This window comes from Accipiter gentilis, chromosome 5, assembly GCF_929443795.1.
Source record: "Accipiter gentilis chromosome 5, bAccGen1.1, whole genome shotgun sequence".
Classification (NCBI taxonomy): Eukaryota; Metazoa; Chordata; class Aves; order Accipitriformes; family Accipitridae; genus Astur; species Astur gentilis.
Window position 1 is genome coordinate 26,542,965 of NC_064884.1, and position 24,644 is coordinate 26,567,608.

Consider the following 24,644-nt stretch of genomic DNA (forward strand, 5'->3'; position numbering starts at 1 on the left):
AATTGTATTATACCCCAAACATAACACCAAAGAAAACCTGATGCAGGTAAAAGGAAACAGGAAAACATTCCTGATGCAATTTTGTAGCTAAAAGCTCCGTTTTGGCATGGATAAAAATAACCACCAACCTGTTTCCTTTTTCCACAAAACATACAGATTGGGTGATACCACCAGAATCAGATACTTATACTAGTGTGCCCCAGATTACCAGGATATTAAAGTTATGGATTTGTTTTTCAGAAAAACATAGAGATATGAAAGATGAACAGATCCAAATTTGATCAAGATGTGCACGTAAACTACCAAACTGGGTAAATTACAGGATACTATGACCCACTATCCCCTCTTACACAACAACAGCAAAAAGAAAGCCTGCAGAAACATTTAGAGGAATAACCTACTTGCTATTTTGCAGTTGCAGCTATTTAGAGGTTAGTTTATGTTTTGAATTAGAAACTCATGATTATTTCAATTTCTGTCATTGTAATCCACGGTATTGTTCTTATTTGTATCATTATTCTGGCAGGCTCTTAGGCAGGGTCCCAAGATAATGAAATCCACATGAAGTTGTGTGTCTCCCACACCATTCTCGGAGAACTTAACCGTTTGGTTAGTGCTGAATTTGCCATCTTTCTTTCCACTACAGAAAGAGGTGTTACCAACCTACCCTCCTTACAGCTTTCTTCATATTTGCTATTTGCTTATTCTTAAACCAAAACATATTATTTATAACCTCTGGAATCTGGAAAGCCCCAGACATTTTGATCTTCCTTCCTAGGTTTTCTTTCAGACCTTTGTTATTCGCAGGGTGGCAGCATGGGTAATGGTGTAACACTCTAGTAACCCTTAAAAAAATAAACTGACCTCAGAAAACACACTGATTTATGTTCAATCTCTTTTTGAAATAGACACCTTCCTTGCTGTCTTAGAAATAGAAGGAGCTGGTGATCACAGTCTAGTCCACATTTGTGGTCCTCAAAAAAGCACAACACACTTTTGGTATTACCATGTGCCAGGATAGTAGTTCAGGCACTGGAATGACAGATGTTTTAAGTCAGGACTGACATTGTTTTGTGATAATGCCTAAAGTTACATTGTTCATAATTCAAATAGGAAATAGTTCATTTGGCTTGAAGCACTGAAATTGTCTCAGGTCTGATCTGTCTAACCCATTTCACAGTTATACCTTTCTGTTATTCAAGACCATGGAAACAATTTCTCTGCAACCACCATCATGGACGTTAACTCTCCTGATGCCCCATGTTTTGCCAAGGAAGGAGAGAAGAGTGGCTTCATGCACACCTGAGAAAAGCAAACGGAATTGTGATGTTATGACATCTACCGGCTGCTCAAAATGCAAGAATGAAAAATACAAAGTAATGCTAACTGAAGATGCAGGTGTACCATATCTTGGTAGAAATGGGATTTGTATGTATATTAAGGTTTATTACATGAAGATTATCAAAATGAGCAATGTCCCCTTTTTCTAGTGCTGCACATCATCTTGTGACCCGTGACTTGTGATTGCTGTGGCATCAAGTTCCAAAGTACTGTTTGGAATTATTTAATTTAATTTCTAGTTGTCTTTCGAGGTAGTTTAAAGCAAAGAAAAGAGGCGATCTTGTGTGACAACTTCAGATAATTTCCATGTCTGAATCACTGCAACTTTGAAAACAAAAGACACTTCGAGAGCTTTCAACCTTAGCAAAGTCATCAGGAAACCTGACCCATTGTGGCCCTAGGTTTGGGGCTTGAGTGTTTTTTTTAAAACTGAGGATACCTATTGCACCTTGTAGGTAACATTTTTTGAGTGCACAAACAGTGTGGACACTTTGTGAAAAACCTTCTAGTTACATTCATGAAGGTATCTGTCTGACTCCAAATGACATATAAGTTTGATCACTCCACTGTCCACTTCTCTTTAGACTCAGGTAGAAGATGATTTTTCCTTGAAGATTCAGGCATGGCAGCTCACCATTTCTCTGCTCTAGTTATTCAAGTCCTTATGCAAAAGTTTCACAGAGGTTACCAAACAGCTGAGGGAGCCCAGGAGCTGGACAGCATTCTCTTCTTATGGGGTTCAGTGTTTCTATTACCATTTTGCAGCAGGAGATATTAAAGTCAGAGCTTCATTTTTGTTGCCATCCTTAAAAACATCTCTAAGGTAGTGCTGCCTGGGATTCCCTGGTTAGTACTGTTAGGTACTTCCATTACTCTAAACAAGTACCAACCATCCACTCGGATCCCTTACTGTTACAGTCAATGAAGCTGTACCACATTGCCAGCGCAATCATTTGCTTGTACCAACACACGGATGGCAACGAGGGGAAGGCTTTCCTTCAGTTCCATGACCTGGGTGCCACTAAGTATTTGTACAGAACACTGAATATCACCAAGTTCTTCCAGCTCCATTCAGGATCAGAAATTACATATGTGTAATTGCTCCCAGGCTTCACTACTTTACACTTGCCATCGTGGGAATGCTGAACTGATAACTAGTAGTGAGTGGTGCCCCATGCCACATGGTCAGTTATCCCTCTTATGAGGAGTTGGACACTGGGTTGTAGCAACTGAGAAAGATGCAGAGGCATCATCTTGACTCAGGTGAAGACGAGGTTAGGCATTTGCCAAGTAGGAAGTTGTCTGGGTGAGCGGCTGGAAAGAAGCACCATCGTCAAGGTCTCCCAAGGACAAAGTGACTAACCTGGCTGGGGCCCTTTTCCCCATCGGTAGGAGCTGCAGTGAAGGGGCTCTTCCTTACAGGAATGAAAGGGACAAAGTGGAAATTACTACTCAGATGGCTTACTCATCTTTTTAGCACAGCCTCTCACCTGTCCTATGAGGGGCTGCCTTTCTGTATGGCCTGCCATATTTTAAAACATGAAGATTACAAGGGCTCTCTCACTTCTTTTATGTCGCTTCTCCAAAGACAGACAGAGTCACTGCTAGGAAGTGCTCCCTTTCCTTTGATCAGCTTCATGGTGCTGTAGAGAGAAATGGATGCTTTCAGAAAATATATTTGTCACCTTGCAGAAAAAGACAAATTTTAAAAGTCCAAAAAAGCCCAAAGTTCCAAGGGCTTCCAATTTATACCTGCCAAGTTGTTATTCTCAAACCACCAGCCATGCAGGATTTTTATTTTGGCTCATCCTGTAATAAATTTACTGTGTGACACCACGTTTTGTTTCTGAAGACTGGAAGTAGCCTCCCAAGCTGGGTTCAGAAGAAGTGTTTTAGCTTCATTTGGGGTCTGAGGTTTGAAGCAGGACAGCTCTTGTTGACTGCTTCCAGCTTAGCAAAGGACTTGTTTGATGGTTAAAATCCATGTCCATACATAGTTCCCAACAATATCTGTCTGTCTGTCTATCTCTATCTCTCTACCTGTGTATCCCTCCATCCAGCTATCTACCCATCTATCCAGCTGTCTATCCAGCTGTTTATTTCAGCTGTTGTCCTCAATATTTTTTTTCACCAAAATAGTCAGGAAGAGGGCAGGGAAAGCTTGGTGATTAAGCAACAAGACAGATCTCTGAGAGCTTAAAGAAGGGGGGCACATCATAATGCCTGCTCAGGGCCTCTCTTAGCCTAATGGCGGGGGTGAGGGGAGTCTTCTCCTCTGTGTGAGGGCTGGATGGCCTTAGGGAAAGGACCTTAAGGAGAGGTTATGCAAAATCAGAGCTAGTGCTGAAACAATTTCTTTCACACAAACTATTCTGCTTTCTGTAGTTCCTAGGGGTCAATCACACTCGGTGGAAGGCCCCTGTGCTGTTGGAGGGGTTGTATTTGCCCCAGCAAACCCACTTCCCTTCCCCCCGCCCCACAGGCTTGCCAGTTTAGGGATCCCTGCCAGGGAATCCCCATGCTGGTTTTGTTTCCCAGAACCCCCTGCCAAGGGATTTTCCACAGGAAGGGCAACCAGGTCAGAATTTTTCTTTGTAAAACTGATCTTATATTAACTTTGGCCACAACATATACTGATGGAATTTCTGATCACCTAAAAACCCCTTTAAATAAACAATAGGATTCATTTTTCCCAGTCCCCTATTCCCTTCTCCCAAAAAAGTACTGCAGTAGCAGTTCTAACCGAGGGTATAAAAGATCAAGGGAAAAAAAAAAAAAAGGTAAAAAACAAGCTTTATTTGACTCTCTAAGACAGCAAGCAAACAGCAAGAGAGTGACTTCAAGCTTTAAATTACTTTACTTTGGCACTCCAAACAGCAGTCAGAGATGGTTTTTCCTTTTAATTTTACAAGCTGCTTTTAAAAACAGAGAATTCCAAGCTTTTATCTTGCTATCACGTTTCCGAGGCAGACGTCCTCCTGCTTCAGGATCAGCCCCTCTCACAGCTCTCTCACCACGCTTGAAACCGTGCAAATTCTGCATGTGAAGAGCACGCCTAGCTACAAAGGCCTCCGCCAGCTCGGCAGCAGATTTCAGATGGCAATGGCAAGCAGTGAGGAGAGCGATGGCCAGCTAACGGCACGCGGAGTAAAAGCGATGCGCCCTTTGTGGCGGGTGGAGGATGGCGAGACGCAAGGACCGCAGCTGCACCCAGCACCCTGCTGCAGGGGGGAGGGCAGCGGACGCACCCACGGACGGACGGACGCCTGCAGAAAAATACAACCCACCACAACTGCGGAAGGTGTCTAATTAAGACCCCCCTCCCAGAAAAGCTGTCGCTAGGTAAGCAAAACTGTTTAAAACATGTTCATCATTAAAGTGTCCCCCGACAGCAGGATGCGGCAGCAGACTCGGCGACAGAAGGGAGAAGAAGAGAGGCATATGGCCCTCAGCCCCATCCCCTGCTGACAAGCTGCCTCGCCGCAAGCCCCCTTTTCACTGTCGTCCGTGCGCGCAGCAGATTGCAGTGGCCCAACTTCCCCATCTGTATCCCAGGCCTGTGCCCCCGACAATGTGGCAGCCATGCAGTTTTCATCGGGGCCGGGAGCAGGGGAGGGGGAGGCTGCGGGGAGCGGAGGGGTGGGAGGAGGAGGAGGGGGAGATATTAACAACCAATAATCACAATGCTATCCATAATGCATTGTCTCCATGAGATTACATGGTATATTTCCAGTGGGGATTAGCCCATCCATCACAGCCCTTTATTGGCCCTTTTTTTGTTGTATAAAGCCCAAACACTGTCGTAAAATTCTAAACCGCTTAATTGCTGCGCTGTAAAAATTTGCATATCAGAGATATGTCATTCCTTCGTTAAATGGCGCTAGGCATTTGTTACAAGGTCCTAACAATTGCGCGAGAGCACCTCAGGAAAAAGGTCACCTCTTGGCATTATGCAAAGTTCTCAGCTGAATTCTAATCTGCAGCAATTACGGGTTTAAATGTATCGCAACTTAATGGATTTTGATTTGGGGTGATTCAAACTCCCCAGGCGCACAGACTCCTTCTGTCTGGTCAGACAAGGTAAGCGGTGTGATGGTGCTGGCTCAGTCCCTGTTTCTGTAAGGCCTGCCAGCTTGGCTCTCAAAAGATTTCTTCATAAGCCAAACTGTGAATCTTGGTGCAAATTTTCCGTGATGGGCATATATTTACGGTGATGTCCTAGTTTCTTAGATTAATGGCAAGTTCTGTAGAAACTGCTACAGCCATTGCATTGCCACTTCAAGTATTCATCATGAAAAGCAACGTGAAGTTAGATGTTTATGTATATGTACTAACAAAAAGGATCATTATAATAATGAGCAGCTTTTATATTGTACTTTTAAGTCATAGATCTGAAAGATGCGCTTTACAAGATCAAGAAAATATCATTGTCCTGATTTCACATGTTTAGAAACTGGCTCTGGAGAGCTGGTTTGAAGCTGGAGGCACCCTGGAGACCCTGATGGCAAGCAGTCCTAGCAGTTCCCCTCTGCTTCTTCCCACCTGCTTGCCAAGGACTGAAAGTACCAGCAGGTCTTTAACATGTGGTCAGGTCTTCACTCCATACCTTCTCCATAAACTGCAGCAGATGTTCCCCAAACACGGTTTCAAACCACATAGTAATTTTTCATTTTTGTCCATATTTTAAGAGTATGTTTAATCCAGACCATTTCACCTCCATATAGCAGAATGCCACAAAAAATTGCACAACGAGAAAGGTGCAGGTCAGATATTTTTCTCACAACACAGAGCCTAGAAGCTGGATCTTTTTCCTGTGTAATAGCAGGGAGCACCATATCTCATCTTGTTGGGAAACTATAAACCAAGGTGACTGGAGCAGCCTAAAGGGATTTTTCAAGTCCCATACAGATGTGGAGGTCAAAGCCTTTGTTGCAGGACCTGGGGAGAGCCCTGGTATAACAGGAGAGCCATTTGCAAGCCCTGGTATAAAAAATAGGAGCGAACAAGGAGAAATTCTGAGCTATGTATACATGGCACCTTGGTTTGAGCTGACGTGCTGAGGCAGTGTGAGCTACTTTGAAAACTGGTCATGTTACAGGAGTAAGGATCCAAAGCAATTTAAATCTCTTTTAATTATCCAGTCTGTTCTTCTTTCCCCCAACTCTCTCCCTACCCACAATTGTTCATGCCTCTACACAGGACACAAACTTACCTGCCTCTAGCCATCTGAGGCATCCTCATTGCCCATCCTACAAATGTGGTCAGATTCAGCCTATGTACATGCTTTTGGATGTGGGTAAGTGAGATATATCCTCCTCCAAGGGACTGCTGCGCTTACCTTCTGTAATGACTGAAAATTGCCTCCCAGAAAGAAAGAAGCACCTCGGAGAAGCACTGTGGTGATGTTAGCATTGATGTGTCCAACACCTGAGAGGGACAACGGCAAGTAGGTCCTGCAGGCATGCTCCAAACGCACCCGAAAGGTAAAATGTCCTTTTAAGCTTTTGAAGGCTTACCACTGTTCTAAGAGTTCAAACCCAGCCTCTTTTTCCAAGTAAGACAGAGGTAGGTGGGAGGTGAGGAGATGGCCAACAAGGACTTGCAGCTCCTGCCCGTATGCAGGAGGTCAGTGTAAGAACCCGCTTAAGCCACATTAGCCTTTCAAGCCTTCCTCAATGCGCACAGCTAGCCCTGCCGTCTCACCAAAATGAATGTCTTATGAGTAACATACTGCATCACCTCAGGAAAATTTCTTCTAATGCTCCCATTTCAGTAAGCCATTTATGTTTTATGCTATCTATTTTACATGTTCGTTTCCCAGACATTTTTCTTTCTACTGATAAGTACATTTTTCAGGTGTGAACCTCTTACCAGTGCTGTAAGCACTCATATTTAAAATCAGCCTTACATTGTATTTAATCATCACACTATGGTAGTTTTATTGTTATTACGTTTTAATCTGGCAGGTGGTTTATTAACCAGAAAGAATTCTAACAAGCAACCCAAACGTTCTAATGCAATAAAAACATTGTTTCCTTGTTTTCTTTTTTGGTTAACAACTAACATCAATGCCAACTTCTTGTCCTACCCGTGAACTCAGCCACAGTCAATTCACTTCTATGTAAGCAGGCCTCCTACAAAGTAGCTCCACGTACCTTTCCTGAAAGAGATTTCAGCCCCTCCGCTTGTACTGATGAAACCCTCTCCCTCTGTGGCATTGATGGAACTGCTGGGATGGCTGTAGATCCACAAAATCATGCACACAGGAAGAAAACCCTCCAAAAACGTTAACCCAGACTATTTCAGATGTACAATTCACAGCAGTTGCCTGGAATCTCTCAAACCAGCTTATTTTGCATCTACAAGCCTGTGCCTCTTTCCCACCACTATCTCTGCTTTACAGGAGGAGAAGCAAAGTCTGATCCATCCAAGGTTTTCCAGCACTGCAGTGACAGAGCTGGAAATGGGTCTGGGGTCCTGCACGGCAGCACCACGCATGACCCCCAGGGCCATTTACTTTCTTCCTCCTGCTCCACCCTCCGAAAGCTTCCAGCCCTCAGGAGCAAGCTCCCGAAATCATAGGTACAGTCTGCGGAGCTCAGCGGATACTGGAATGGAGTGTTCAAAGGACAGAACTGGAGGTCAGTTTGCCAGCTGCCCTCCCTGAAGAGCTCATCACCCACTGACATTTATATCTGCCTTGGAAATATATTTGTTATCATAGCCCCTCTCCCAGCCCATCTTCTGCTTCTCTTTCTTTCATATTCTGTCCATACCAGACCCGGAGGACCATTCCCACTGCCTTCAGTGAGGTTTGAGATAGGGCTAAGTAATCTCTAAGTGCAATTTATTTTACCCTTATTGAGCATTATTAATGTTTCTATTAGGAGGGAACAAATTATGTAATAACATGTCCTTTTTTCCTGCTTGATTCATTATTCAAAATTACCCCAACAATAATTTAGGTGAATTATTCTGCAATTAATTTGCCATGAGTTTCTTGCAAATACCCACTGAACAGTATCTGAACTCTCTTGATTGGTTTCAAAGGTCGGCTGTACACCTGGGAGCTGGGTCAGACCCGATACCAACAAATTTTAGGGAATGTCTGCATAAGAATATGGGCTATTTCCATTAAATTAGTACACAGTCCCATGTGAAAACTTTTACATTGCTTTCCAAATGTGGTTTTTTCCCTGTGGTTTAGCATAAATCTATTTCTAACTGAATTAACTTAAATCAATACAATCTGGGTCACGTCAAAATAATTTCTATGTGCTTTTTGCACTGTTTTAGCCAAATTAGTGGAAAAACACAGCTTTAGTTAAGTTTAGTCAACACTGCAAGTAAATAAAGCCCTCTGAACCAGGTTTCCGATGTGATAGTTCTGTCTTGCATCATCAGCACCTGTTTCCCATGCCTTTTGTCCATTTTTTTTTAACATGCAATGTTTTGCATCTGTCCCAGAGTCTTTTGAATTCAGTGGCAAAGTTCCCTCAACATTCATGACATCTCCACCTACTCAGCTTACAGGTAAGTGTCTTATTTGATTTGGAAGGCCAGCTGATAGAAATTGCCTCCATGTTACTGACTGCAGGTATAGTCCGATTTGCAGGACCTGAGGTGCGAGGTCCCAGGCAGAGCAGCATGGCTGGTGGGAATGGCTGGAGAACCACTTAGTGATGCAGGATGTTCCTTCAGAGGCCTCGTATTAATTTGTGACCAGATCCATATTCATTACATTTTCATTAGTTCCTAGTAAATGTGCCTTAATAAGGTCTTTTTAAAGAAATAAAGTAACTGTCATATTAAAAGCAACTTGAATAAATCTGTGGCAATGGAAACTGGTCCTTTCTGAACTTCCTGGGACTATAAATGTTAACATGCTCATAAATACACTTACATTTAGACACAAGACCCACTAAAAGCCTTTGAGGATACCATTCATCCCTTTTGCACAAACATATTCCTGTTATTATTAGCCTTGTAATTAAAAACCTTTTAACAATGTTAACCAAAGGCTTTGCCATCATAACATTACCATCTTTAAAGCTGCTTGCTTGATGTGTAACTATTGGAAATGCCGGAGAGTGTGTGGGTCAAACAATCCCAGCAAGACTTCACATTACACAGGTGAGTAAGAGTCAGCGAGTTAGGAGGCAGGGAGAATACAAAACCCTGATACACGAATAGATTACAGAGAAATAAGCAGGTTACAGGCACTGGAATAAAGCCTGTCCCATGCTGCTACCTCAACACCAGCACTCCCCAGCAAGCCCCATTAATGCTTCACACTGCAAAGACCATCTTCTCTGCTCCCTCCCCCAGCCATTCAGTGAAAAGGTCTTAGCACAGCAACCTAGGGCACTTTCACCAATAATTAACTGGAACTGAGTTCATTAGGTAAAACAAGGGGTAAGCAGGCGTGGGAATGTCACGCCAGACTGGGATATGGAAAGTGAAGTTGATCCGTGGTCCATCGAAGCACGGGGTGAGGTAAAGGCTCACGTATTACAGCAGTCACCAAGGTGTAGAAATATAATAATAAAGTTCCACAACTGTCCTATTAACATACCAGATTTGATTTGGCTGCATTATATTTCATCAAATAGTTTACAAAGCACCCAGCATAAAACATCATCATAATTGTAATCATATATTTGGCGATTTAACGTGTACATCATAATGTACCATTAGTTACACAAATAACTAATAATTTGCTAATGACAATATTATGTTAAGTCAGTTTAGGGGCAATTAAAGTGAGTGATATTTACATATGCCTAATGAATCACAGTCGATGGCAGATTAAGAGATTCTAATGAATATTCATCCAGACATTCGCAACCAGCTTCACAGTTTATAAACTGAATTATGGTTGATTTGCCCTTTTAAAAATGAATATGTGAGTATCTTCTGCATGGGAAGAATGAACAATTGGGGCTGATTGTAAAATTTTTTTTTAAGCAATGTACTGGTCAGGACACAAAACATTTTTATGCACTCTCATACCCTTGGCTTCTCAGCTCTTTTTATATCACATATCAGCATTGATGAACTATCTCCATTTTCATTCCTACCCATGACATGAAATATAGAAATTGTTTTGTGTTGAATTAAATGCAATAGAAGTTTTATGCAGACTCACCAAGGAAATAATTACACAGGTAGCCTGCTTTCCCCAAGCAGAGCAGACAAACTCTCTCCACCATATGCTAACAACATTCTGCTTTTAAAGGTAGCCTTTAGGCATGCTCACTTGAGTCACTGACCAAAATATCATTCATTTAAAAGGAAGCTGTATAAGCTTCTCAAAGGATGAAAAGAGTTACTTTGACACATCATATGCCAGAAGTTTCTACTACTATTAATATCAATAATGTTGGTAGCAGTAATAGTAATAGCTAAGAGCATGAGCTACAGCTTTATGGTTTGGCTATTAGATTTCAAAGTGAGCTTGGAGAAATGTGAAGCATTTAAAGTCCATACACAGAGTTTTCCTTGGAAATCCCTGTGAAGTGTTGGAGTGATTCTGAAGTAGTCCTTCTTGAGGCTGGTCTCCGTGTCCTTGCTTCAGCACCATTGCCAAGCAGCATTACCCCTAAATTCTGGGATAGTTTTGCATGATTTAAAATGTGGAAAGTTAAAAAGTGATCTTCATTGCTCTCTTCCAGCAGTTTGGAAGTGAAACCACTAAGAAACAGTCCTCCGGAGGGGGAGCTTGCTTGGTTTCATTGAGATCAAACATAGGAACTCCACAAGCCGCCACTAGAAAGAGACAATCTCCAGTAGGCAAAGAAACATCATTAAAGGTACTCAGTTTTACTCTGCTCAGTCTGAGGATTTTAGATTATCAGTCCCAGCCTCCAAAGTGATTTGAGAGTTCAGAGAGTAAAGACATTTCTGTCAATGCCTTATGCAGAAAACTGGGAGCTATAACTCAGTGTACTAGTAGATCTACACAGTGTGGTGCAATACTTCATGGAGACCTAGCCTGAATCCTGGAAGCAGGAGAGACATACTTAGTTTTATCCAAGTTGTCTTATGTTCAGGAAAAGTCCAACTACAGCTGGGAAAAACGCTGTTGGGGTTCGATCAAAGGACACCATAACTGCAACACAGTGTTAAAGAACATGCAGCTGTAATAAGTGACTTGACCATTCTGTTTGCTCTGACTTAATCAGGTTAATAGAATTGGCCAGAAATCCTGTTTTCCATAACATTACAAAAAGTTTGCTGGCTATTTCGCTTTTTTTCAGCCACATTTGTTATTGAAAAAATGGATTTCATTTTTCAATGAAAACTGAAAATGCAGCAACAAATAAAAAATGAAGGGTTTTTTTTAAATCTTAAAAATACAGTAAGATTCTTTTTTAAATTAATATTTTTTATTTAAAACATCATTCATGTTTTCACTTCATTTTTCATAACAATTACTTTTCAACAACAGGAACAAAGTTCAGTTCAGTTCTTTAGCACTTTTAAATGGCAGAGATGCTATAGTTTCCTCAGTTTGCTGGTTCCTTCTCATCTGCATTTCTTTAATGCAATGTTTTATAAAAGGAGGACCAGCTAATACAGCATGAGAGGACTACTGTAAGGCCTGTACTGACTTTCAGAAGTACTTGAACTTTTCATCATTACGTTGGTTTTTTCCAAGGTTTTTCTTCTTCCCTAAAACCGGTCTATTTCTGAGGTGCTAAAATGACTACTTCAGCTATGCTACTTTCAAAATCTCTGTAACCTCACCCTAAGAAGCTATTTACTAATTTTGTTTAAAGTTTATTGCCCTTCTGTATGCTAAACTTTCCACAGTCTACAGCCAACAAGAATAGAGGTTATTTTATCCTTCCCTCCATATTTCTCTCCTGAAAGGAATTAAGCTGGTAATAACTTCAAAACTGCTAAAGCCTGAACTTTACTGCCGTCACATCGCATTGAGATCATTTTTCTCACCTTACCATTTCAGCTTCAGTGCCTCTGTTTGCTTTACCTCTGCAAGTTTGCTTCCTCATTGTGAGTACAGATACGATCTGTACCACTCATACTGTTGGCAACTGCATCATTTTAGAAACTTCCTTCCCTTACATTTAGCAACTCCAACCACCCTTACCTATTGCAACAATTCATAGAAGTGTCATGAATAACTTGATCTGCCATTCAGACATTAATCTTCTGCAAGCTTAAGTAGGGTCTACACCTGTTTGCAAAAGCATAAGGCTTTTGCCTTCTTTACTGTCTATTCTAGAAGTTACCTATTTTTCTCTCTCACCCCAAAACCACGGGCCCTCTTCTTCAACCATTACTCTCAGAAACATGCTCAAGGAACCAGGGGCAGGGTTGGTTCCCATTTTAGGATTTATTGACATTACTGTGTATTTCTGGATTGAGAATAGTCTTAAAATACATGGATCCCAGCTTTTCAAATTAAATACTTCTGTGATCTTTCTGTTGCCACACACAGTGCAGACATGTCTCTTCTTGCTAGTCAAAACCTATGTTAATATTTGAGAGAATATTGTATCTATCTCTGTACACAGGGTGAAATCTTACAGTGCATGACAGGCACAGCCTGTAACAAGGGCTAACAGAACTTCAGAACTTCTTAACTGCAATAGGATCGGGTTTTCACCCAAGTCCGTTATTGCTATTGCCTCTATTACTAGAGTGTTAAAAACGCACAGGGTTGCATTGTTCATGGACACTGCACGCAGAAAAAGATGATTCCTCCCTCAGCAGGTATACTGCTTAAAACATTTTTTTTTTGTTAGTTTGTTTAATTTCTCACACATTCAGTGGTCCAGAAAGCCTCAGGGTTTCTTCTTAAAATGCAAATTGTATTAATTATGGGCCAGATTTAAAAAAGCAGAGTAGGCTGGTGAATGAGCCCTGTTGTACAGCTAAGAGACCAAGAAGCAAGGGCTACTTGTTTTACATGAGATGGCATCTGGGGGCTCCCCTGTTTGATCTTATCCAACACCCTTCTTTTTACCTGTAATTTGCAAAGGAGCTGTGGAGAAGCACTTAGGTATGACAGTAATGATTGCAATTTACTGTAGCCCATGATAAAATGAGGTCAGAGCAAAGGTTAAACACCAAACAAGCAGTGGATAGAATCATCTGCCTGGTGAGTAATCTTTACCCAGGTTGGAAGTGCATGAATTCTTCTTACTTACACTGCTTCCCTGAATTTACGGAGAGGTCTGTGGCTACTGACTGTGCCCTCTTCTTCATCCCACCCCCCAGCGCCTGCTGCAAGTGTGGTACCTAATTAGTTTCACTTATAGAGAATAGGACCCTGCGAGTGCACTGGTAATACTGCTTCTGCAAACTCCTGATGCAGGGAGACAAGACAAGCAAAAGAAATGAGAAGCCGAAGAGAAGAGCTCATTTGGCTTAACATTGGCGCTGAAGATGAGCACTGCTTCAACAGGTGCCATCCTACAGCCCTCCCTGTCTCCTACAGCAAATGAGAGGACTGATAGGCATTTAATGAACCTCATTCTAACCTGTGTGGAATAATCTTCCCGCTAATCTTGTGACTGGTTTCCATCCATCTAGCAACAGCGGTGCTTAAATCTCCTGTTTGCACTTTACTAGCTGCAGATTGTAAATGTTTCATGAGCCGCTGAGCTTGCAGCATTACTATTTTATTAGAACGTTGAATAGCTCGTGTTCATTGCTGTCTTACCAGCAAATTTTATCTAAACAAAAATTGCCTCCATACTTCTTGTGAATGACAATTTGGTAGTCTGATGGATGCTGTTGTTTCAGCTCATTTTGCATCAACAGTTTGAAAATAGCCCCTCTGCCTTGCTGAGATGCAATGGTGCACCTGTGCTAATGCCAATAAAAATACATCACAAGTATATCCAATTTGGCTCCTGAAGAAGGGGCAGAGGTCCTGTCAGCCTCTGGTCCTGGTGTTAGACACACGTGAAAGATTCTCATGCCCCTGAAATGCAGAAAAGGTTTTCCTAAGTTGAGTATTCCCGAGAGTGCCCCCTATTCCTTCAAATTGCACAGCAGCATTACTGAATAGATAAACTAGACTGGTTCAGAGCTTAGCCACAACTGGACTAGTATAACGTCAAGCACTGACCACCAAGACATATGACCATCCTCTTGGTGCTTTGCTCAGTTCTCAGAAATCACACGTACCCTTGGTAAGGCCTTGTCATGCAGACAAATCAGTTGAGCAAGGAAAACTGCTGGGATCATGGTCTCTGTGGAAGCTCTCTCTTGCAGACCAGGGAGCTGGAACACTCAAGAGGGAAAAGATAAGACCACAGAGAGGTTCTTGGTGCATAGCTTCTGTGCAGCCCCATGGAGAGCTCCCACCAGCCCTGCGGCTGGTACAGGGGAGCAAAGACTGGGAGAGCCAAGCAGTTTACGTGGGGAAAAGGGAGAGAGAAACAGCCCTCCCTCCTGATGGAATAAATCACAAGTTAGCTCTCTTGGTTATCCCCTCCCTGTGGATTTTGCCCTGGTGAAGTATGAGTAAGTACCAATTCTATTATCTGGATCTGAACTTCAAGAAGGTGTGTCTTTATCCACATCTAGGTGTTGCCCCAAATAGCTGCTGAAATCCCAGACCAGTCTAGGTCCACTTCTGCAGTATGATGGAGGGAGCAGTTTGCATCATTTGCTATTTCATTTTCTTTCACGTCTTGGACATGAGCAGTGGGAATGGCTGATTTGGAGAGCTGAGTTTTCAAGATCAGTGGATGTATTGGCACAACCAGCAAGCTGTAATGTGCTCTGGCACAGCAAAGGGTGCCAGACCATTCTGCCCAACCTCCTGTTCACACAACCGCTCCCAAACTGTTAGAGCTCCCAGTTCTGCCCAGTGCCAACAATTCACCCACCAACATGTAGACAAACCCTGCCCTGGGCCTGGTGTTTGCAAACAAGGGAGTAGTCAAGAGTTCCATGTTGAGATTAATTGTTAAGGGGTGTAATTTCCTCCTTCAGTTCTGGAACAAACAACTGGGATAAAAGAGCTGCATAAACTTGAAAAGAAAGCTCTACAAGGATGACAGAGTCAAGTGAGTGGCATGAGCAGTAATGTACTCAACTCACCAGCATGGCCAACACACTATCCCCTTTCTACAGCAGCCGCAGTCACCTTGTCTCTACCACAGTTTCCCCAGTCAGCCACAAACTAAGTACTCCCATATCTCCCACTTCCCCTTCCCACTGACTCCCCCCTCTCCACCATAATAATCTCAATCCTCCCCATATAAAGCACGTCCTCCTCTCCCACTGCTTCCTTCTGTGGGACCTGCCCACTAGCCCCATATCTCCTGTCACCCCTCCTGATACTCTGCTCCATCACAGAAACAGTTTCCTCCTCAAAGTGTACAAGACTATAAGAAACCTACTCATTGGCCTTATAGGCACCCACCAAAGGCATTCTGGCAGGAGCAGGGCCTGCTTTCAGGCAAGCAGTTGGACAATAGGCTATAGGAGTCTCCTAACGTACATAATCAGCATGAAAGCATCCTTTTAGTACCAGCCAGCCACCCAAAAGTCACAGGTGAGGTGGATGTCTACCCCCACAGCCCAGGGGCAGGCCAGGCAGCACCAAGAAAAGCTGCTTATTGGGCTCCAAAGCAAAGCAAAGCGAAGGGAACCCAGTTTTCGGGATGGTTCTGGCTCCCTTCCTTTTATTCAGCGTTAGAAGAAAACAAATCTAAGATTTGTTGCCTATTTCATGCAGCGGTTACCAGTCTGGTTTTCAAGCAGAAGTTAAAATATGCGTGTAAGCAATTGGGAGCTTTCTGAATGGAGCGCGTCTGTGATTCACCCAGACCCACAGTGAGCACCAGGCACATGAACAATACGTTCTCTCTGGTGACTGACTTTGGAAATCCCTGGTGCATGGAGGCCCATGGCAAAGCCAGGATCGGTCTTGAGGTTTTGATGTCCGATGCCATTCACTGAAGGAAGTTCCTGTTTCCTAAGCACTGTTAGGAGGCAAAGCTGCTACCACCATTCAGGGCTAAGCACCCGTACACCCTGTGAAAGAATGTACTTTGCTACTTTTTCAGCTACTCTTTAAATCGTTCCAAAAACCTCTGTCTTGTCAAAGAAGTGGCTTTGATTTGCTCCTATCTGTCAGTCTTACTGTCCTCGATGCCATTATTTTGGGGGGACTGCAGCTGGCCTTGCCATATTTACTGTTTCACGGTTTGGAGCGAATGGGGTTGCAATGTTTTCCTCTGTAGAGAACAGAGCCCAAATCCACCAAGGAACCTGAAATCTCCTGAGGGCTCGGCAGCCCCTTTGGCAACTCTGCCACAGGCGACATTTGCCGGCCAACCTGCAAAAACCGACGCGATTTACCAGAGAGAGAAGGCAAGCGCCTCCATTTAAGGCAACGTCAAGGAGCAGGCTGCCAGGCACGGCGGGAAACCTGCGCCCCTCGCCCCGTGCCCCCCTTTCCCCCCCTCACCCCCAACTCCCCACCCCCCCCCACCTCCCAGACCCCCCCACCCCGCGCCCCGCCGCCGCCGCGCTCGGCGCTACTGCAGCGCCCCCTGGCGGCCGCGCCAGGGTGCTGGTTTGTTTTTTCTCGGTTTTTCTTTTTTTTTAGGGTGTCGGAGCTGCTTGCGGGGCCATCGCACCGGTGCTGGGGAGGGGCCGCTGCCCAGGCTAAACTCTGCAGCCGGAGAGCCAGCTGAGGGTGTACCCTGGTTCTCATCCCTAGGTAATATTTGTATGTAACAAAACCCACGTATTTACAAAGAAAGGCCAATCTGCTGCTTTTTTTTTTTTTTTTACTGAAGGCAGAGGGAGTCAGACCGTTACAGTGCAATAACCGTACTCCACTAAAATATTTATGTTCTGCTAAACATAGAAGTTATATAAAACCAGAACATCCCTTTAAACCCGCTCAGAAATACCATTCTATAAATGTTTTGTTCTCCTGCGGCGGGGGAAAAACCCTTTCCACCCACTCCCCAGACAAAACCCCAGCGAAAGAAAAACTGCTAAGGGCTATCTTCAAGGAAATGCTTCCAGCTGCTGTTGTCTTTATTAAAAGAAGTAAAGAAAGAAACAAAAAAAAAGGCCTTTCCAACTCCTGGGAGAATCTTCAGCTATTAAAAACCACATACCCATTTAGCTCCCCAAAGAAGTCTTTTATAATTGCAAGCAAAGCCCACAGCCGAACCAACCTCTTATTGCTTCTCCCCAGTTAGACTGCATGTGATCGCTGTAAAACTGACTCCTAAGTGTTACTTTATGGCTGAGGTTACAAAGGAGTTTGGTGAGTGCAATAACTAACTCTGCATCCCGCTAGCTGTTGGAATCCCCAGCACTCTCTTTTCTGCACACTAAACAGGGAAGTTAAGGACACAAGAATTAAGTCCTTAGAAATTGCACGGCAAATGAGAGACATCTAGCTGGCCAAGAGGCAAGTTCTAGGTATGCAAAGAGATATGGGGAGCTCTGTTTGCAACAGTATGCCTGAACAGAGCTATCTGACTGCTATTTGCTGCATGCTAGACAAGGTCATGCAGACCTATGTGTTTTGAGGGATGCTCTCTGCAGCACTGCCTACAGTAGGATCCAGCCAGCGCAGCTATTCTGGTACTCAGTGCACACAAGCAATAGTACAACTATTAAGTCCCCTAGAGGGAAGAAGGCAAGGTGGCAGGAAATAGAGCTCCACAGATGCTGGATCCATCTTGCATGAGACGAATGGCCTTTTACCATCAGAGTGCACACATGGTTGCTTGGATTACAGTGGTAAAACACAAGATAATCTGATTAACAGTATACAATTTTCTGGATGAAACCTTGCAGTTCTTGGCCAGTCTGGGAGTCCTGGTGAGAAGGGTGAAGTCCTCACTGTCAGCAGTTGCTTGTCCCCTTCCATAAGTCCCCATGTCACTAGCACCAAGCCAGCAGGGTCTCAGCAGACATGGTACCTTTACAACTGCCTAGCTTGGATCATTAGAGAAACCTGGAGACAAGCACAGTCACTCCTTTTTGTTGCCTTCCCTGAGTGACATGGGCTAGGACACATTTTAAGACAGTACCACCTAGACTAAGAATACAATGCTCCACTTAGAAACAATAACTACAGCTGCCAGGACCGAATTTGTGTGTGAAGTTTACCATGGTGTGAAGTGGTGATCCAAATATATCTTTCTCCTCCCCTACTTGACCTCAAGTGCCTTTCTCCTTGAGTCTCATTCAAGCCACCGTCTTGCTTAAACATAAGTTCATGCACCCTTGCCCCTTGCAGGCCAACCTCTCCGAGAGCATTTCCTTGCCACACACCCAGGCCCCTGGGGGCTCAGCAGGATCCCCACACGCTGCCGCTCCATGGCAACTCAGGAAGCAGCAGATCTGTTGGATCCAGCTGGGGAGCAGCATGCTGTAGAGCAATTAGGTAAAAGACAGGGATGTCAAATTACCCCTGCCCTTCAGGGATTTCCAGGCTTCAGGAAGGCACCTGAGCAGGCAATATGGCAGTGTGCTCAACACACACAACAGGTGAGAAAGAAACCAAAAGGATGCTTTCCAGTACACTGGCCAGTTTCTCCCTGCTCATTGCTAGATGCTCCACCTTCTGAAGCCTAACTCCTGTAGAAATGCACAGCTCACCAGGGTTGGGGACCGACCACCGTTCCCAGGCTTAGAGCATTTTCCTGCACTCAGGATGCATCAACCACTCACCCTCGCTTGGGAACTTTCCTATCTGCGGTGGGTGTATGGGTGGATGCAGGGTGCTGTAGTTCCTGAGGCTGCCCAAAGCAGTGTGCCTGTCACCTCTGCCTCTGGAGATGCATCAGATAGCACGGCATGCACAGTGCTGCTTTCTCCAAAGCCCCAAGATATTCCCTGCCATAACTGCTGGACACTGAGGCAAGACACAAGCAGGAGCAGCTGCTGACTGTTCTGGAGGCGTGGGTCCACTGCCTCAGTGTGGACGGGCCGAGAGGGCCACATGTCCTGGGGAGGCCCAGTGACAAGCTCTGTGTGTGCATGTGTGTCTGTGTGCACGCTCCACCTCCCTCTCTTCCCAACACCTTCTTCCCCAGGAGCTGCTGCTGTGGTTTTACGCTGCCTCTCTCACTCTATGCTGTGAGATTCGGCAGCCAAACCTCCCCTCTAGCCCTGGCTCCCTTGGACAAGTTGGTGGATCTGCCACCCCAGCGGCTGGGGCTTGCTGGACTCCACTGAGTCCCTCTGTCATATGGGGTGGTTGACCTGAAAGCAGCAAGAAGAGTGTCAGCAACAGACCTCAGCTGTGGCCCCACACTGTCTGAAATGCTTTATCCACCTCTGGCGTTGCACATATGCAGGACCCAAGTAACCCAGCCCAGTGGCACCCGTCTCCTTGCCCCAGGACCTCTCTGTGAGGAGGAGAGCCTGGGTGACAGCATGGGTTACCACTGAATTTGGCAGGCAAAACATCTTTGTGCAGGTGCCCTTGCCTGGCAGGGCTTCAGGGCTGCTGGGATGTTGCTGGACTTTGCACCTTTGCATGAGGGAGCAAGAGCACTAGGAGGAATCGTGAGCCAGATCATGTCCAACAGCCATCACTGCTAACTCCCAGGGATGTGCTGCTTTCTGATTTTCTGTGCCAGGGAGGAAGGGCCTCTCTGGGAGAGGTGTGGAGGAGGAGAATGGTGCTGGGGAGATCATTTGCGAGGAAGCCATGACCATAAGAGCACCCACAGGCACGTAGCCTAACTCATGGCAGACTGGAGCAGACTGGAGCAGAGCTCAGGGCATGGGAGTAGTCCTCAACAGGCTTGAGCAGAGGAGGCAAAGGCCTTCAGTGAAGTACCCAGCTGAGGAAAGGGGCACAGCAGCTCCTTTCCCACCCAGCAGCCCTCAGCATGCCCACCCTGCCCCGTACCCACCTACTCGCAGTGTAGGTCTGCCAGGTGGCTCTGAAGGAGTCAAGAGCTGACTGCAGAGTAGCCTTGGCCAGCTTGCTGTGCTCAGGTGCGCCAGACTCCTCTCCCAGGGCTTCCTGGAGTCTGTGCTACTGATTTAAGGCTCGTGTGGGCTGTGTAAGGAGCAGATGGCCATGGTATGGTACCGTACTGCATGCAGCAGCAGCTCTTCCCCCAGCAGCCCTCACACCAGTGACATCTCCCCATCCCAGCAGCCTGTCCACACTTGTCAGAGTGATGCCTTCCAGGTGGTGCAATAGGACAATCAGACAGAGTCACTGGGAACAGCCAGCATCAGGAGTGCACAAAGTCAGAGCAGGTTGCCAGCAGCCTGGTGCACTTTACTGCAGACACAGGGCAGCCTCGGTAGTGCAGATATCAGAACTGACCGCTCTGCAGATCCCCAAATTGCTGAGATATTACTGGTAATTGGGCTCTAGCAGCTGCTCCTCAACAGTTCATCATCACCAAGGCATCACCAAGGAGCAGGCACACGGTGCTTGGTGGGGTCAAGGGACCCTACCTTGTCTCACCGAGCTCCACTCTGTAGCAGATGCCTGAGTAATCTGTGCATGGGACAGGGTTAATCCCAGGGCCATCTAGGCTCTTAGGTGTTCCCCAAGAGCCCAGGAAAGTTGCAGTCTCTGCCAGGACAGGAGCTCAGCTGCCTGTGGGCAGTTTGGGGGGACAAGGGACAGAGGCACGCAGTGCAGGGAAATGACAGCTCCTTTTCTGCAATCCCTGCTGCAGATGGGCCTGGGTTTCTAGAGGTGCCTACTGCATTTCTGTTGAAATAGATCTTAACTTTTACCTGCTTCTGGAAGCAGGTGCGTATCAGTCTGCTGTGCAGCAGGTCCTCTGGGTGGTCCATAGGTTTCTCTGGCAGCTGTAGTGATGGGTGCTACCACTGTAGCAGAAGACACAGTTCAAGGAACTAGCCTAAGGTTTTTCCAGAGATGGAGACTTCATGATCTTGCAAGGGCTCAGGTTCAAGCTAGTTTTCCAGGCAGGCTGGGAAGTATCAGGAAATTTCACGTGTGTGCCATAGTAAAAGCTTCTGTGGTAATACAGTTTATTGATTGCTCTTTGGTCCAATGACGGTTTGGTGCCTACAGAGTCATAGTGTAGGATATTATTTGGCTGTAAATGTTATTAATACAAAAGACTCTCTTTTCCAGCCTTCCAGTTTCTGGCAGTTTCCATCATCTTTCTTTTTTTTTTTTTTTTTTTTCCTTGTATAATCTAATCTCTATGAATCACTCAAATGATTTGCCAGTTTCTCTGAAGATAAACAGACTGGGGGCACTTTGGTGTTTGCAGCGTGGTAATGTGACAATCCACGCTTCCTCTTGCCAACGTTTCCTCTTAGTCAAAGCCTTGTCTTATACATATACTCATTCAGTATGTTACAGGGTAAATACAATTTACTGGTCAGTCACCGAATGTAGGAAAACAGTTTTTACAATGTACAGCATGAGCTCAAGTAGGAATACACATTGTACTGGCAAAGTGTACAGTCCGGTTCAATACTGTGTAAACTTTGTGGAGAGTTATGTGTCCTAAGACTTACCAGTGACTGGAGGGAGCTTTGTTTTTCCCACCAAGCAGGCAATGCTAGCATTCCCCGGCCATGCGATGACCATGCAGGTGTTTCAAACATCAGTCCTTGCCAGAGATTCCAGACAGATGAGATTCAGGCTTGCTGCCTCTGCAAACCGAGGTACTCCCAGAGGAGGTCGGCAAGGTGCCAGGCAGCCTCACAGGCTGCTGAGAGAACCAGAAGGGGAAAGTCACTTGCTATAAGACAGGCTTAAATATGCCTAAGTTTTGGGATGTACAAAGGAGTCACTGTGTTCACATGAGTACCTGTTGAACACGGAACGGTCTTTGAGAGAAGTGGTTTTTCTCCAGTACGTGGCATATCCCACTTGTCATAGCCTGTCTTATAGCAGGGACAGCAGTACCTACTTCTGTCTCTGCGGGCTGCAGAAGAGTTTTGGCAGCTACCTCAGCAGAGGCGCTTCCAGGTGCTAGAAGGAGCCGGCGGGGATCTCAGCCGAGGTTCATCACCAAGTCATGGTAACAAAAAAGTGGAGAGCTTAACGCCACAGTATTTGCTATATGAGCACAAGTGACGCACTGCCTGCGTGCATTAGTGGATGAACGCCTAATTAATTGCCTCTTTCATCCCGTGCTGCGCCCTCGTCACGATGACGTTACCCCGCTGCCGTCACGCCTCTCCCGCAGCAGCGGGAGCGGAGCCGTCCCCCGCCCTGCAGTACTGGGCTCTGGCACGGCAGGGCAGCACATGTCGCGACAGCCCTCGCCCGGGGAAGCAGCTCCTGTCGGGACAGGAGCGCTGCGGGCGAGGGACGGCCGGAGGTGCGGCGGAGCCGGCGTCCTGCCGCGGGTCCCCGGGGGTCCCGGCAAACCCCATCGTGTAGCGGGTTTCCCCGGCACGGATCAGAAAAAGCGTGAGGTGAACGGTTACGCTGCTTTATTTGCTAAAAGAAGCCGCGTGGCCAAGTCACCCGTCCGTTTTAGCCGCGCAGTAATGTTTTTTAACACCCGTTAACACGAGCGTTTCTGGGGTCCAGTGCTAAACACGCACCGGGGAGCTGTGCGGGAGAATGAAGCAAAGCTTGGGATTAGCTGGGGGACAGGAATTCAGCCGTATGGCAACACAGAGGTATGGGTCTTCGTTGGGGTTTTGTATCATTTGGGAAAAAAGGAGATGTTCCAGAGGGTTTGTGGAAGTCGGTTTTCTTTCTTACGGGTTTTTTGGCGGGACGTTGCAAGCAAGCAATTCCTCCCTGCTCCGCCTTTCTCTTCCCCTCTCGCTCAGCTGCCGGCCTTCCTCCCTGTGGCACGCAGCAAGACCCAGGCCGGTGGCTGGTGACCACGGCCGGTGGCTGCCCGGTGCTGGCGCTGGGATGGTGCCCAGCAAAGCCAGGACAGCCCAGGCAGGGCACACCGCCCCATCCCCATCGGTCAGCCAGCCCCTGCCGCGGCAGCAGCCTGGCCGGCGCCCGGCTGCCCCCAGCCCTCCTTGGGCAGGAAACCTGTGGGGCAAAGGTAACGTGGTTTAAATCACCTGAACCTGTGGCAGATTGCTGCTCTGCGTTGTTTGGCAAACGTATTCGTAATCTGGGCCAGCCCCGCTGTCCCACACCCACAGGGAGTGTCTGCCCGGGGCAGCGGGTCCCTCCTCGCCCTCTCCCACCAGCAGCCCAGGCTCCCGCCAAGAAAAGCAACCAGTTGCACTTCTGAAAAAGTTCTGGTGAACCTGAATTTTCTGCCAATTCTGCCCCCCCCACCCCCCCCCAGTTCTGACAAGGTTGAGTATTTCCTAGAGGCCTTCTGAGCCAGGTTTTGATTGGCGTGTCTTGTATTCCAGGGCCCAGAATTTTACTGCCTCAGAAACCACATTTCTCTGCCAGTTCTCCATTGGGCTAATTAATGCCACATTACTAGATTTCTGGGTTTAATTACAGCTATTTATAAGTATATTTAGAGCTAGTATGAAGAGGCCATAACTTGTTTTGGTTGGATTTTTGTTACGCAAACATAGGGATGAGTTGGCTGTCGCAGGAATGAAATAAATTAAGCAAGGATGAAGGGGAGGTGAAGGGTTAGGAAAACGGTTGCTTTTTAGGATGCAATTTAACTGAGAACTGAAGTACATGCTTTAGTCCATCCCTATTCAGGCCCACATTCAGAAAAGCAATTAGGCACTTAATTAACTTCAAGCACATGGGCTGTTAAGCATGTGTGTAAGTAAGTGGTTTGTTGAAAAGGGATAGCATTAAAAGCATGCTTAAAATTAAGCACATACGCTCAGCTAATTTCCTTGCCAGCTAAGCACACTTTCTAATCATAATGGACCAAGTTCAGCAATGATGGAATGACATCATTCAGAATTACAGCAAGGTCAAACTTGGTCTGTGGATTTCTGTCCTTTGAGATAAGGTGGAACTAAGCTTGAGAGCAAATAAGAAGAAATCAGACAGGTACTGTGAGGCGCCAGTGCTGCACATGGAAATGGTGTCGTGGGTAGGGTATGTACAGGTATTTATGAGAGCAGAATATATCTTTCCCATCTCATTAGCATTCTCAAGAAATTTAATTTTTTTTCCTTCAGCACAGAGGGGAGAATTTCAAATGGGAGTGTTTCTGCTTATTGGGAGAAAAAAAAAAAAAGACTGCTTCAGTTTTATATTTTTGGTGTTTAGAAGAGCTTACATTTCAAAGCAAAAATGCTTGAAATGAGAAAGAAGTTTTTTTCCTAAGAAAAATATTAAAGGCAATCAAAATTTTTCCATCAAAGCTTGTAATTTCCCTCCAAATTGTTCTGGGAGAAATTGATTTTTTTTTTAATGAAAC